This window comes from Sinocyclocheilus anshuiensis, unplaced genomic scaffold, assembly GCF_001515605.1.
Source record: "Sinocyclocheilus anshuiensis isolate Anshui unplaced genomic scaffold, SAMN03320099.WGS_v1.1 scaffold208, whole genome shotgun sequence".
NCBI lineage: Eukaryota > Metazoa > Chordata > Actinopteri > Cypriniformes > Cyprinidae > Sinocyclocheilus > Sinocyclocheilus anshuiensis.
The window spans coordinates 578198-594672 of NW_015557186.1; the positions used below are offsets into that span (position 1 = coordinate 578198).

The following is a 16475-nucleotide window of genomic DNA, read 5'->3' on the forward strand; positions in this document are numbered from 1 at the left end:
AAAAAAAAAAACATGTAGGCAAACTTTTAAAAATATTTTGTCTAAAATGACAATAAACTCAGAATTATGACTTTGTTATAATTTTTTATTACTTCAATAAACTGTTAAACTTCAATAAAAAAAGGAGGAGGGGGGGGGTTCTGTCAACATTATAAAGTAATAATTATGACTTTTTATGTCAAAATTATGACTTAGTATACCATAATTATGACTCGTCTCATAACTCTGACTTTTTTATCTCATAATTATGCCATTTTAATCTCATAATAATGACTTATGTCGTAATTTTGACTTTCTATCTCATAATTTGTACTTTTTTATCTCATAATTGACCGAGTGTGTCATAATTATGACTTTTTATCTCATAATTATGACTTTGTTATTATTTTGACTTTCTATCTCATAATTTCGACTTATCTCAAAATTATCACTTAGTATATAGTTATGACTTTTTATCTCATAATTATGACTTAGTGTGTCAAATTGGTTCATTGGGTTTTTGAGGAATGTTTATTTGTATCTCTCAATCATCATTTTTTTGTCCATATAAGCATCAGCATCTGCACCAAATTCATATTTTTGCTTAGTTTGAATCTCTGAATAAAATTGAGCTGTTTTTTCCTCCATATTCTCACTATATCAGACTATATGAGCCATAAAACCCTGATAGATCAAATATGATACTCAACAAAAAAAAAAACATGTAGGCAAACTTTTAAAAATATTTTGTCTAAAATGACAATAAACTCAGAATTATGACTTTGTTATAATTTTTTATTACTTCAATAAACTGTTAAACTTCAATAAAAAAAGGAGGAGGGGGGGGGTTCTGTCAACATTATAAAGTAATAATTATGACTTTTTATGTCAAAATTATGACTTAGTATACCATAATTATGACTCGTCTCATAACTCTGACTTTTTTATCTCATAATTATGCCATTTTAATCTCATAATAATGACTTATGTCGTAATTTTGACTTTCTATCTCATAATTTCGATTTATCTCAAAATGATCACTTAGTATATAGTTATGACTTTTTATCTCATAATTATGACTTAGTGTGTCAAATTGGATCATCAGGCTTTTGAGGAATGTTTATTTGTTTATTTGTATCTCTCAATCATAATTTGTTTGTCCATATTAATATCATAATAATGACTTATCTCATAATTTGTACTTTTTATCTCATAATCGACTGTGTCATAATTATGGCGTTTTATCTCAGAATTATGACTTAGTGTGTCAAATTGGTTCATCAGGTTTTTGAGGAATGTTTATTTGTTTATTTGTATCTCTCAATCATAATTTGTTTGTCCATATTAATATCATAATAATGACTTATCTCATAATTTGTACTTTTTATCTCATAACTTGTACTTTTTTATCTCATCATTGACCGAGTGTGTCATAATTATGAATTTTTATCTCATAATTATGACTTTGTTATTATTTTGACTTTCTATCTCATAATTTCGACTTATCTCAAAATTATCACTTAGTATATAGTTATGACTTTTTATCTCATAATTATGACTTAGTGTGTCAAATTGGTTCATCAGGTTTTTGAGGAATGTTTATTTGTTTATTTGTATCTCTCAATCATAATTTGTTTGTCCATATTAATATCATAATAATGACTTATCTCATAATTTGTACTTTTTATCTCATAATCGACTGTGTCATAATTATGGCGTTTTATCTCAGAATTATGACTTAGTGTGTCAAATTGGATCATCAGGCTTTTGAGGAATGTTTATTTGTTTATTTGTATCTCTCAATCATCATTTTCTTGTCCATATAAACATCAGCATCTGCACCAAATTGCATTTTTTGCTCTGTTTAAGTCTCTGAATAAAACTGAGCTGTTTTTTCCTCCATATTCTTACGGTATCAGATTATATGAGCCATAAAACCCTGATAGATCAAATATGATACTCAACAAAAAGCACATTTGCAAACTTTTCTGCCAGTGCATACTTTTTTTCTTATAGTTTTAAGTGTATAGGTGTTTTAAAAAAAACTGTAAAAGTGGTACTCCAGCACACACTTGTAGTCGTCCACAATAGTTCAGTTGTGAAGAAACACAGGCTCAGGTTTCTGTAGTTCACGGAAATGATTCTGAGCAACTTGAGACTGCGACTGAGTCATGAAGATGAGTCACAGCTTATTATATATAAAAGATTAGAGGTCAAACGTAAAAATTAAGCGCTTTGTCTCAGTGGTTTTGAAGTCCTCGGATGAAAACATCTCGAGAGCTTTGATGTCGTCAAACTACAATGAGAAGCAACCGTGGAAGCAATTAGACTGTCAGAGAAACTTCGGCAGTAATTAAAGGAAAATGTTTAATTTCCTTTGTTTTGTTTCTCGTCAGAGGGCATAAACGCCCACGTAATAAATGCAACCAAACCTGGCCTCACCAGCACATGCAATTAAACTCAGCTGAAGTGTGACTGAGTTTTGACAGCAGTGCAATGCGTCTCTCTAGTCACATTTATTGCGGTTTAACCACAATGTTTCAAAAATATTACAACATTCACCAATGCATGACTTGCTTACCTAATAACCAATACAATATGATTCACAGACAGACAATATGAGCTTGAGTTGCAATGCAATCAAACTGTTTGTTTGAGAACGTTTTGTCGAGAGTGATGCAAAAAGACTTAAAGGAAATAACCAGGAGCACCAGAAGGACCAAACAAACAAACAATAGGTTTAACGTCAACAGCACTGAATATCATTAAAGCAACAGTTCACCCAAAAATTTTAATGTGATTAAAATGTGATTAGGATGAGTTTGTTTCTTCATCAGATTTGTAGAAATGTAGCATTGCATCAGTGTCTCAGCAATGGATGCTCTGCAGTGAATGGGTGCCGTCAGAATGAGAGTCCAAACAGCTGATAAAAACATCACAATAATCCACAAGTAATCCACAGCACTCCAGTCCATCAGTTAACATCTGGAGAAGACAAAAGCTGAAACAAATCCAGCATTAAGAGGTTTTTGGACTGTTTAAACGGTGCTTGATCTGTGCAGATTTCTCTCCTGATTCAGACCAGAACACTTTTTCACTGGAGGAACGACAGACTGTAATGAATATAACAGTCTGTAGATCTGCTTTCTGACTAGGGATTTGATCCAGATTTTTTGCTTTAAATGTTAACAGCAGTGCTTTAAGGCAGTTTCTCCGAGACGATCCTGACGTGCTAATAGCGTGATAATAGGCCACGTCACAAATTGCATCTGTGTTTACAGAACAGGACAGTTGTGGTGTCGGCTAATGTTCTGGGAAGGTTCTCTCAAAGTTATGAACAAACGTTCTTCCAGTAATGTTAATAGAACATTCGTTCTGTTATCTGGTCTTTAATAATGTTCTCAAAACATTAGCAGAAAAACATGTATATATCGCTCATCGTTTTAGTCAGGGAACATTCAAAGGTAACATTTCCCTATTGATAAAAATGATAAATGATAAAATGAAATGTTCCTTTAACGTTTACATAACAAATAGTGTTTTTAAATCATGTAAACACTTGATGTTTTGAATGTTCAGAGAACATCCAGAAATAACGTTTTAATGGGAACGTTAGAAAAATGTTCTTAGAACATATTTTGCCTTTCTACAACATTTAGAAAGTCATTTACAAACACTTTACATAAAGATTTTATTTATGAACATCAATAAACTACATTACTTAACATGAGCTAACAATGAAGAATATTCTACAGCATTTATTAAAACGAATTAATTTATTAACATTAACATTAACATACTAACATTTATTTAATAACAATTTGATATTATTTTAGATTAAATTGATTTAAAATTTAAACCCTAATATAATATTAGTTAATGCACTGTGAACTAATCTTTAACTAACATGAACAGCTGTATTTTTTTATTAACTAACATTAACAAACTAATAAAGTTCGATTTTTTTCAAGCATCTTGAAAAAAGCTTCACGGAAAAAGCTGCAAACAGAAGTAAAACTGCTCATTGTCAGCTAATGCATGAACAAACCAGACTGTATTGTAAATATTTATGCATGCCTTATGGAGGATGTTGCATTTTTTACAAAAAAAAAAAAAAAAAAGTTACAGGTCAGTTACTTAATTGGAAGCAATACTGTTGTGTGACTCTGACATGCTGGAAGAATTAAAATGTAATATTTTCTAGTCAATCTTGTTGCCAGGAGCTGCTGTTATATACTGTAAATAGACCTTATTTAATTGTGTTTAATGTGCTTCAGTTTCACAACACAGAGTTCAGACTGGTTTAGAGTTTGTGTGTTGTGAGGATGTAGCCTCGGGCAGCAGATGAAAGCATCTGTCATTTCAGAGGGAAGCAGAATAAAGCCGATCTCATCCGGCCCGAGGCGAAGAAGCACAGAAGACGCCGGAGCTGAGCTTCAGTGAAGAGGACGAGCGATTTGTTTGCAGCGCAGATCTCTCGGCAGACCTGTCAGCAGATTAATACATCAAACTGTGTTCTTCTCCACACGCTCACCTGTGCTGGATCTCACACGCTTCCTTTCTCTGTCCGTCTCTTTGTCTGATTTTCTTGTCTAGCTGTAACACTGCTGATCCAGCGATCAGCTTTCATCCGCTTTTATTCGCTCTCTTCCGCCGCACATCTTCTCAGCTTTCACCCCTCAAGAAAACGTGTTGTTTTCTCACATGCAGCCGTTCATCAACACACAGATGAGTCTCGCACGTTCAAAGCGGTTACTGGATATATAGCAGATATGGATAGTATTTGTGAGTTTGAAAGTACTGCTGTGTAAATGTGAAGTCTGCATGTTGTGCGTGTCTCATGCAGTGAGTGCGTCTCACTATATGAGGACAAGGACTTCATCATCATCATCATCATCATCATCACTTCACCAGCATTTCACTGTTTAGTTAAAAAAAACTACACTCTTAAAAATAAAGGTGCTTTCATTCAGTCAAAGGTTCTTTAAAGAGCCATCTCTTTCTTACCTTTTTATAATCTGAAGAACCTTCTTTCGCCACAAAGAAGCTTTTGTGAAACAGAAAGGTTCTTCAGTGGTTAAAGGTTCTTTATGGAACCATTTAGACAAAAAGGTTCTTCTATGGCATCATGAAGCACCTTTGTTTTTAAGAGTGTATCGGCAGACACACACAGAAACTCAAATATCTTGACTACAACCGCCAAAATAAAAGGTTTGACTTGAAGAAATTATGACAGAAATACATAACTGTTACGGCAAAGTAAAATGTACTTCTCAAAGTAATAATTTCTTCCATGTTTTAATTTTAACAGTAAACTCAGCACATTGTTTGCCAAAAAATACAACTGTTAAATTTTCTAAAAAAAAATAATAAAATAAAGTAAATAAAAAATAAAGTTGTTAAAATTTTATGAATTCAAATGGTTAGACATGCTTTTTGATTACCGGAATCCAGAAAAAAGTATAATAAAAAACATTGTTCTCATCTCAATTAATATAAATAAATTGAGATGTATATATATATATATATTTTATTTAATTTTTTTTTTTTGTTGAAGAAAACAGTTCTTGAAGTTAATTTAGATTTTTTTTTTATATGATATATATATCTTCAAATATTATGTTAGACAGTGGAGGGCCTTCAAGTCAAAATGTTTGAATCACAATATATTAGTATTCTAGCTTGAAATGTTGCATTATGCATACTGTTTCATATCTTATTTTTCAGAATTAGTAGTGTGTACCCTGTATACAGTATTCTAGTATTCAGAACACAGTTGTATGTTCATCCATACTTTTCCCCTCAAACTCAAAGGCACAAATGCTGCAGCAAAACACTTATTTTCTTATTTTCACATTAATTCATTGCCAAAATCGGGTGCTGCATCAGTATGGAGGTGTTTTGTTTTGCGTTGGATTCTAGTCTCCTCTCACTCCTGTTGTCTTTATCTACTGCCGCACACTTCAGATCCTCACGAGCGCTCGGTCAGTCGCCGCCGCAGACGTTTGAGTATCTGTGTGTTTAAAGACATGCAAGTCCTACAGCAGATGGTAGCGTATACAGGTCAGCCAACCACAGGAGTCTTTGATGATCCAACAAATCAGAGCTCAGAGCTCAGGCTGAGGTTTAATTTGATGCTTTACAGAGACTAAAGAAAAAGTTTTTTTTGCAGTCGCCATCCGAAGGCAATGCTTTCATTTAAACACATGCAAACGTGGCAAAAGTTTTGCATTGGTGCATTTTGATAAAATCATCTTCAGCTCATGCAGATGAATTACTGAGAAATTTCCCTTGTGAGCTGATGTGGTTTCACAGGTGGGCTCGGCCTCAGACGGTTTCCTGCATAGACAGGAAGTCTTTGTTGAACTCTCTGAGGTGGCTGTCTTTGTGTGTGACTCAGCAGCTGCTGGGAAAATAATGCAGGAAAACTCTGCATGCGTATAAATAAAGCTGAACAGATGCTCAACAGTGCTTGTTTAATTGTAGGATTAATTAAGACATGAATGTGCTTTTGTCTGGAAAATAAAACATTAATAGTGTTAAAGTGTTAACAGTCTCTGTGTGTGTGTTGTCCTGCATGGTTTGTCCTCAAATCATATGTTTTGTTCTTGTCTGGTAATACCCTGGCAACCGCCCAGAACAACCTAGCAACACCATAGCAACGTACTTCAATCACTTTGCTGTGCACAACCACCCTAGCAAAATGTTTCAATCAATTTTCTGTGCAACCAACCTAGCAACACCCTAGCAATGTACTTCAATCGCTTTGCTGTGCACAACCACCTTAGCAACACCCTAGCAACGTGCTCCAATCCCTTTGCTGTGCACAACCGCCCTAGCGACATGCTTCAATCACTTTGCTGTGCACAACCACCCTAGCAACGTGCTTCAATCACTTTGCTGTGCACAACCATCCTAGCAACACCCTACCAACATGCTTCAATCAATTTGCTGTGCAACCACCCTAGCAACACCATAGCAACACCCTAGCAATGTAATTCAGTCACTTTACTGTGCACAACCACCCAAAACACCCTAGCAACACCTTAGTAATGTACTTCAATAGCTTCGCTGTGCACAACCACCTTAGCAACACCCTAGCAACGTGCTCCAATCACTTTGCTGTGCACAACCACCCTAGCAACACACTTTGCAGTGCAACCACCCTAGCAACACCCTAGCAACATGCTTCAATCACTTTGCAGTGCAACCACCCTAGCAATTCCAGCCATTTTTTTCTGGATCTAACGCTGGCTCCCTTAGCTTTGGATCTGTACAGCTCATTTAATTTATTCTGTAGTTTAGAGTATTCAGTGTTTTGAGTGTCTGTCAATGGTTCCTTAAATGATAAAGCAGACAGCTGTGAAATAACTTCATCTATTAATCTAATTTGTTTTGCTATATTACTTCAAAATTTTCTTAAGAATTTCCCTAATTCATATTTTAGGCACTTCGGAGAGCGAATCATTTGATTTAGATCGGAACTATTGTCTCTATTGTCTTCTGTAGAGCTGCTTTACAGCTGAAAACTGAATTAGTTTCATAATTGATGAACTGACACTGTTATTTTCCTGTTTATTACTGTGAAGCTGCTTTGAAACGATCTGTATTGCCTAAAGTGCATATAAATAAAACTGACTTGACTTAATATGCAAACCTCTGTTGTATTTCTGGATGAGTATTTTGTTCCCACACTGAGAATCATCTAAAACAGCTACTAATAATGAGTGTGTGTGTGTGTGTTTGTACTTGTTCATGGTGGGATGTTCATGCTCTATACTGACTGACTCACATATGCTGTACATCTATGTCTGTGTGTGTGTGTTTGTACTCTCCTCACTTGCTGACTCACTATGTGGTTTTATGTGCTGAAGCTCATTAATGACTCTGAACATCTGAGTTTATTATTCTTATGGAATGTGAGCTTCATTTCCAATAAATACAACAGCGAGAGAGAGAGTGTGTGTGTGTGTGTGTGTGAGAACTCTCCTGTATGAGACTAAAGGGCTGGAGTCACTTGTTATTGCTCAGAAATTGCTATTTTATATCTCAGGGGACTCAGTTATGTTTTATGCATGTATTCACTTGTTTCAGATGTTTCTGACCCAACTGTCACGGCAAAATATGATGCTGTTCCTTAGAATTTTGGTCTTGTTTTCCAGTACAAATATCTAAACATTCTTAAAGGGATAGTTCACCCAAAAATGAAAATTCTCTCATTAATTACTGACCCTCGTGTCGTTCCAAACCCGTAAGACCTTCGTTCATCTTCGGAACACAAATTAAGATATTTTTGATGAAATCCGAGAGCGTTCTGATCCTCCATCGACAGCAAGGGAACTACTACGTTTATGCGTGTGCATTCCTCTGCTCGTAAACAAGGCGCAGCGCATGCGTCGTGATTCTCTCGTGAACCCGCGTCGACTGACACGGAAGAGAAACATTGTTGATAATAAGTTGTTATTTTTGTTTTCTTTGTGCACAAACAGTATTCTCGTAGCTTCATAACATTACGGTTGAACCGCTGATGTCACATGGACTATTTTAACGATGTCCTAACAACCGTTCTGGGCCTTGAACGTGTCAGTTCCCATGCAGGGCCAGAAAGATCTCGGATTTCATCAAAAATATCTTAATTTGTGTTCTGAAGATGGACGAAGGTCTTACGGGTTTGGAACGACATGAGGGTGAGTAATTCATGACAGAATTTTCATTTTTGGGTGAACTATCCCTTTAAATCAAGATGCATTTACTGGAGATGCAAAATGACTTTAGAAATGTTGTTTTTTATCAAAATTATTAAAAATAACAAAATGATGACATATCTTTGCATGCATTTGTGCTCCACTGAATTTTTTTATGTCCATTTATATATATATCCATATGTAGTGGGTTCTCTTCTGCGTTGTGTTTTGTTATTCAAGTTAGTTACTAATTATTTTATAATCTAGTGTAACAACATACACTCGTTACACATATTTCTGTATTTATTTATTTTAATTAATTAATTAATTTATTATTGCAGGCATGAACATATATTTGAGATGCAAAATGCTTGGTTTTTATCAAAATTATCAAAAACATCTTTTATACAATACTTGATTTGGATTGATTAGAATATGCATGCATTTGTGCTCCTCTGAAAAAATATTTTACGTCCATTTATTTATTTATTCATTTATTTATGCATGCATGCATAAACATTTACTTGAAAAGCGAAATATTTTTGCATTCTAAAATGAGTTTTGTGTTCTAAAAAATATAAAAACCAAGAGTTTTTATGCCTGAAACAAGAACAAATGTGGTCAAAAAATACACTTGTTTTCTTTTTGAATTAAACTTAAACTCACTCCATTTTGATCAGTTTCTCAGAAAACAATGTTTAGATATTTGCACTGGAAAACAAGAGAAAATACTGAGTAAGAAACAACTTTACGCAGTGAAATGAGTCAACAGCTGTCATGAGAAAATGAAATGTTTGAGATCTTTGACTTGCGATTACAGACATTGTCGAGATTTCTTCTGAAACTAGAGGAGACATATGTGAGATAACCGGAGTCTCAACAAAAGAAGCTAAAAGTATTTAATTTCTTATAGATATACGCTTCATTAATTTCTCATTTTTTGTGAAAGCATGTTATATGTCACAACTGACACATTGTTTGTATTCAGTCAAAACAGTAGAGTCAGCTGTGTTGTCATTAATAACTAATCTCTCGCTTATGCTCATATTTCGCCAGCGATTCTCTGGAATAAGTCAAACTGATGGAAAATTGACTGCCGATTCCACAGATGCTCTTCAAAGCAGTGTCCCAACAGAAGACAAAGAGCGAGCGGATATATTGTGTGAGTGTCCTGAAATGACCTCGTAGGGCTCGTGTTATTGTTCAAACCCATCCCAGATCTCGGATCAGATTTCCCGAATCTCTGCCAACAGAAACAACCCCTCGTTCCCTCGCGCTCTCGCTCTTCACTGACGCATCACATCCACACTACAGACATGACTGACACCTAAAACACTTCCAAGCGCACTGACATGCTCTCACGATGTTTTCCCAACACTTCCAAAGAGAAACCTCACAAACGAATCGACACGACTGTAACGGTGTGATTTGGTTGAGTTCAGGCTTTCATACGGAGCTCATTATGACCAGGTTAAAGTCTATTCAGGTCTGACGGACTAATGATTAAAGACGGCTGGATGAGAGCCAGATCATGAACACACAGACTGAAGGATTTAGTTCCACTCGAACCAAAGGCCAGTAAAGATGCAGCTCACACATAAACATGGAGTAAAACTTTCTTTGGAGAAAAAGTTCACATGCATACTAATACTTTATGAGAATTTTAACCAATCAAAACACACATTATGACAAATCTCTCTGTAATACTTTATTTTTATTGGTCAGAATATTGCTATATAATATAATCACATAATATAATTTAAACTCAAACAAATGTATTTATTCATATAAACTCAAACCAATTATTTAGTTATGCATATAATTTAGACCTATTTATTTATGCTTACATTTCATTGTTCAGAATATTGATACTTGCACAATGTCATTTAAACTCAAATCAGTATTTATTTATTTATGCATACTTTTCATTGGACATAATATTGCTACTTGCATAATTTAAAATCAAACCATAATTGATTGATTGATTAAATAATTAATTAGTTTATTAATTAATTGGACAGAATATATATACTCAAATCATTTAAACACAAAACAATTTATCTATTTATATAAACGCAAACAAAATCATTTATTTATTTTAGTAATTTATTTAATTATGCATATAATTTAGACTCAAACCAATTTATTTATTCATGCATTTTCATTAGTCAGAATTTTTCTAAACACATAATGTAATTTAAACAAGCTTTTTTATTTTTATTTATGCACACTTTTTATTAGTCAGAATTTTGCAATTCACAATATAATTTAAACTCAAAGCAATATATTGATTTATCTATTAATGCATACTTTTCCTTGATCAGAACATTGCTATATAATCACAGACTTATTTATTTATTTTTTATTCATTATTTTTTTAATCTGTGCATTTGTGTTCTACTGAAAAAAAAATGATGCAAGTACATTTTTTTTACAATTTTTATTTTGAGCTATTTACGTTTTCACATTAGGACTAAGAGTGTAAATTTCAAAACACAAGCACGAATGTTTATTGTATCAGTTCTCAGATTCAAACCTACGAGCAACATTTTAACTTCCATAAAGCTCTGCTCTCGTGTGTTGAGATGTTTTTGTTGGGTGAGTCTCACACTAACAGTCCCACCCTGATGTGTGTGATGTGCGTGCTATTCTCCTCACCACAGACACACACACACACACACTCTCTTGCTCTCTCTCGCTGTCTCTCTCTCTCTCTCTCAGACAGACACACACACACACACACTCTCTTGCTCTCTCTCGCTGTCTCTCTCTCTCTCTCTCAGACAGACACACACACACACACACTCTCTTGCTCTCTCTCGCTGTCTCTCTCTCTCTCTCTCAGACAGACACACACACACACACACTCTCTTGCTCTCTCTCGCTGTCTCTCTCTCTCTCTCTCAGACAGACACACACACACACACACTCTCTTGCTCTCTCTCGCTGTCTCTCTCTCTCTCTCTCAGACAGACACACACACACACACACTCTCTTGCTCTCTCTCGCTGTCTCTCTCTCTCTCTCTCAGACAGACACACACACACACACACTCTCTTGCTCTCTCTCGCTGTCTCTCTCTCTCTCTCTCAGACAGACACACACACACACACACTCTCTTGCTCTCTCTCGCTGTCTCTCTCTCTCTCTCTCAGACAGACACACACACACACACACTCTCTTGCTCTCTCTCGCTGTCTCTCTCTCTCTCTCTCAGACAGACACACACACACACACACTCTCTTGCTCTCTCTCGCTGTCTCTCTCTCTCTCTCTCAGACAGACACACACACACACACACTCTCTTGCTCTCTCTCGCTGTCTCTCTCTCTCTCTCTCAGACAGACACACACACACACACACTCTCTTGCTCTCTCTCGCTGTCTCTCTCTCTCTCTCTCAGACAGACACACACACACACACACTCTCTTGCTCTCTCTCGCTGTCTCTCTCTCTCTCTCTCAGACAGACACACACACACACACACTCTCTTGCTCTCTCTCGCTGTCTCTCTCTCTCTCTCTCAGACAGACACACACACACACACACTCTCTTGCTCTCTCTCGCTGTCTCTCTCTCTCTCTCTCAGACAGACACACACACACACACACTCTCTTGCTCTCTCTCGCTGTCTCTCTCTCTCTCTCTCAGACAGACACACACACACACACACTCTCTTGCTCTCTCTCGCTGTCTCTCTCTCTCTCTCTCAGACAGACACACACACACACACACTCTCTTGCTCTCTCTCGCTGTCTCTCTCTCTCTCTCTCAGACAGACACACACACACACACACTCTCTTGCTCTCTCTCGCTGTCTCTCTCTCTCTCTCTCAGACAGACACACACACACACACACTCTCTTGCTCTCTCTCGCTGTCTCTCTCTCTCTCTCTCAGACAGACACACACACACACACACTCTCTTGCTCTCTCTCGCTGTCTCTCTCTCTCTCTCTCAGACAGACACACACACACACACACTCTCTTGCTCTCTCTCGCTGTCTCTCTCTCTCTCTCTCAGACAGACACACACACACACACACTCTCTTGCTCTCTCTCGCTGTCTCTCTCTCTCTCTCTCAGACAGACACACACACACACACACTCTCTTGCTCTCTCTCGCTGTCTCTCTCTCTCTCTCTCAGACAGACACACACACACACACACTCTCTTGCTCTCTCTCGCTGTCTCTCTCTCTCTCTCTCAGACAGACACACACACACACACACTCTCTTGCTCTCTCTCGCTGTCTCTCTCTCTCTCTCTCAGACAGACACACACACACACACACTCTCTTGCTCTCTCTCGCTGTCTCTCTCTCTCTCTCTCAGACAGACACACACACACACACACTCTCTTGCTCTCTCTCGCTGTCTCTCTCTCTCTCTCTCAGACAGACACACACACACACACACTCTCTTGCTCTCTCTCGCTGTCTCTCTCTCTCTCTCTCAGACAGACACACACACACACACACTCTCTTGCTCTCTCTCGCTGTCTCTCTCTCTCTCTCTCAGACAGACACACACACACACACACTCTCTTGCTCTCTCTCGCTGTCTCTCTCTCTCTCTCTCAGACAGACACACACACACACACACTCTCTTGCTCTCTCTCGCTGTCTCTCTCTCTCTCTCTCAGACAGACACACACACACACACACTCTCTTGCTCTCTCTCGCTGTCTCTCTCTCTCTCTCTCAGACAGACACACACACACACACACTCTCTTGCTCTCTCTCGCTGTCTCTCTCTCTCTCTCTCAGACAGACACACACACACACACACTCTCTTGCTCTCTCTCGCTGTCTCTCTCTCTCTCTCTCAGACAGACACACACACACACACACTCTCTTGCTCTCTCTCGCTGTCTCTCTCTCTCTCTCTCAGACAGACACACACACACACACACTCTCTTGCTCTCTCTCGCTGTCTCTCTCTCTCTCTCTCAGACAGACACACACACACACACACTCTCTTGCTCTCTCTCGCTGTCTCTCTCTCTCTCTCTCAGACAGACACACACACACACACACTCTCTTGCTCTCTCTCGCTGTCTCTCTCTCTCTCTCTCAGACAGACACACACACACACACACTCTCTTGCTCTCTCTCGCTGTCTCTCTCTCTCTCTCTCAGACAGACACACACACACACACACTCTCTTGCTCTCTCTCGCTGTCTCTCTCTCTCTCTCTCAGACAGACACACACACACACACACTCTCTTGCTCTCTCTCGCTGTCTCTCTCTCTCTCTCTCAGACAGACACACACACACACACACTCTCTTGCTCTCTCTCGCTGTCTCTCTCTCTCTCTCTCAGACAGACACACACACACACACACTCTCTTGCTCTCTCTCGCTGTCTCTCTCTCTCTCTCTCAGACAGACACACACACACACACACTCTCTTGCTCTCTCTCGCTGTCTCTCTCTCTCTCTCTCAGACAGACACACACACACACACACTCTCTTGCTCTCTCTCGCTGTCTCTCTCTCTCTCTCTCAGACAGACACACACACACACACACTCTCTTGCTCTCTCTCGCTGTCTCTCTCTCTCTCTCTCAGACAGACACACACACACACACACTCTCTTGCTCTCTCTCGCTGTCTCTCTCTCTCTCTCTCAGACAGACACACACACACACACACTCTCTTGCTCTCTCTCGCTGTCTCTCTCTCTCTCTCTCAGACAGACACACACACACACACACTCTCTTGCTCTCTCTCGCTGTCTCTCTCTCTCTCTCTCAGACAGACACACACACACACACACTCTCTTGCTCTCTCTCGCTGTCTCTCTCTCTCTCTCTCAGACAGACACACACACACACACACTCTCTTGCTCTCTCTCGCTGTCTCTCTCTCTCTCTCTCAGACAGACACACACACACACACACTCTCTTGCTCTCTCTCGCTGTCTCTCTCTCTCTCTCTCAGACAGACACACACACACACACACTCTCTTGCTCTCTCTCGCTGTCTCTCTCTCTCTCTCTCAGACAGACACACACACACACACACTCTCTTGCTCTCTCTCGCTGTCTCTCTCTCTCTCTCTCAGACAGACACACACACACACACACTCTCTTGCTCTCTCTCGCTGTCTCTCTCTCTCTCTCTCAGACAGACACACACACACACACACTCTCTTGCTCTCTCTCGCTGTCTCTCTCTCTCTCTCTCAGACAGACACACACACACACACACTCTCTTGCTCTCTCTCGCTGTCTCTCTCTCTCTCTCTCAGACAGACACACACACACACACACTCTCTTGCTCTCTCTCGCTGTCTCTCTCTCTCTCTCTCAGACAGACACACACACACACACACTCTCTTGCTCTCTCTCGCTGTCTCTCTCTCTCTCTCTCAGACAGACACACACACACACACACTCTCTTGCTCTCTCTCGCTGTCTCTCTCTCTCTCTCTCAGACAGACACACACACACACACACTCTCTTGCTCTCTCTCGCTGTCTCTCTCTCTCTCTCTCAGACAGACACACACACACACACACTCTCTTGCTCTCTCTCGCTGTCTCTCTCTCTCTCTCTCAGACAGACACACACACACACACACTCTCTTGCTCTCTCTCGCTGTCTCTCTCTCTCTCTCTCAGACAGACACACACACACACACACTCTCTTGCTCTCTCTCGCTGTCTCTCTCTCTCTCTCTCAGACAGACACACACACACACACACTCTCTTGCTCTCTCTCGCTGTCTCTCTCTCTCTCTCTCAGACAGACACACACACACACACACACACACTCATCAGTGTCTTTGGTCAGAGAGTCAGACGTGCGTCAGACGTGGGTCTGGAGGTACATTCACAGCTGTTTAGAAAGGCCCGCCTAACCGTGTAAAACACCCAATAACCTGATGCTGGTGAGACATACACAGAGCAAAATTATTTTGTCAGTGTATTCTCACATTATATATTAATTCTCTCTTCAGTAATCAGAAAGAAAAGTTGAGCTCTATTTTAACATTTACTTTCTATTCTTTTTTTTATTTATGTACTATTTTTTTTAAACATATTGAATACAATATAAATCTCTTGCTTTTCCTTTTATGCTGGTTATTTATATTGTGAAGCCTTTTGGTCAAAAATGTGTTTAAATGCGCGATATAAAAAAAGTTTAGTTGAGTTCTACTATTACTTTGTATTCTTTATTATTTCTGTTATTTTATTTTTTATTGTATAAAATGTACTGTATATTGTGAAGCACTGTAGTCAAAAACGTTGTGTTCTATTACTTGTACTTTCTATTCATTTCTGTACTATTTTTTGCTTATATTGAATAAAATATACATCTATGAATATTTTGTTATTATGTGAAGCACTTTAGACAAAAAAGTTGAGTATATTCAATATTTACTTGGTTTAATAAATAATTTTATATTTAATATCAAATAGAAGATTATTTGACATTATTATTAAATATTAATATCAAAGAGTTGAGCTGAGTTCTAATATTTTAACATTTACTTTGTTTTTTTATTTCTGTACTAGTTTTACTAATATAGAATAAAATAGAAATCTATACATATTTTGCGTTTACTTTTTGTTGGTTATGTATATTGTGAAGCACTGGTCAAAACATTCTATTGTTTTCTATTGAGTTCTATTGTTTTAATATTCATTTTCCATTTTTATTAGATCTGTATTTTTTTTTAAACGTATATTTAATAAAATATAAATATATGAATCTTTTGTTTTTATTTTTATATTCGGAAGCACTTTGGTAAAATCTTACTAAATTTTTATATTATATATATATATATATATATATGTAAAAAA

At 37.9% G+C, this 16475-nt stretch overlaps 1 long non-coding RNA gene across 1 annotated transcript in view; it reads left to right on the top strand.

Moving 5' to 3' along the window:
• The window catches only part of LOC107678751 (uncharacterized), a 19912-nt gene extending 11199 nt beyond the window's left edge, over nt 1-8713 (top strand). Inside the window, exon 3 of the long non-coding RNA XR_001632964.1 lies at nt 8685-8713. This is a non-coding gene — a long non-coding RNA (uncharacterized LOC107678751). The remainder of the gene's footprint in view (nt 1-8684) is intronic.
• The last annotated feature ends 7762 nt before the right edge of the window (nt 8714-16475 follow it).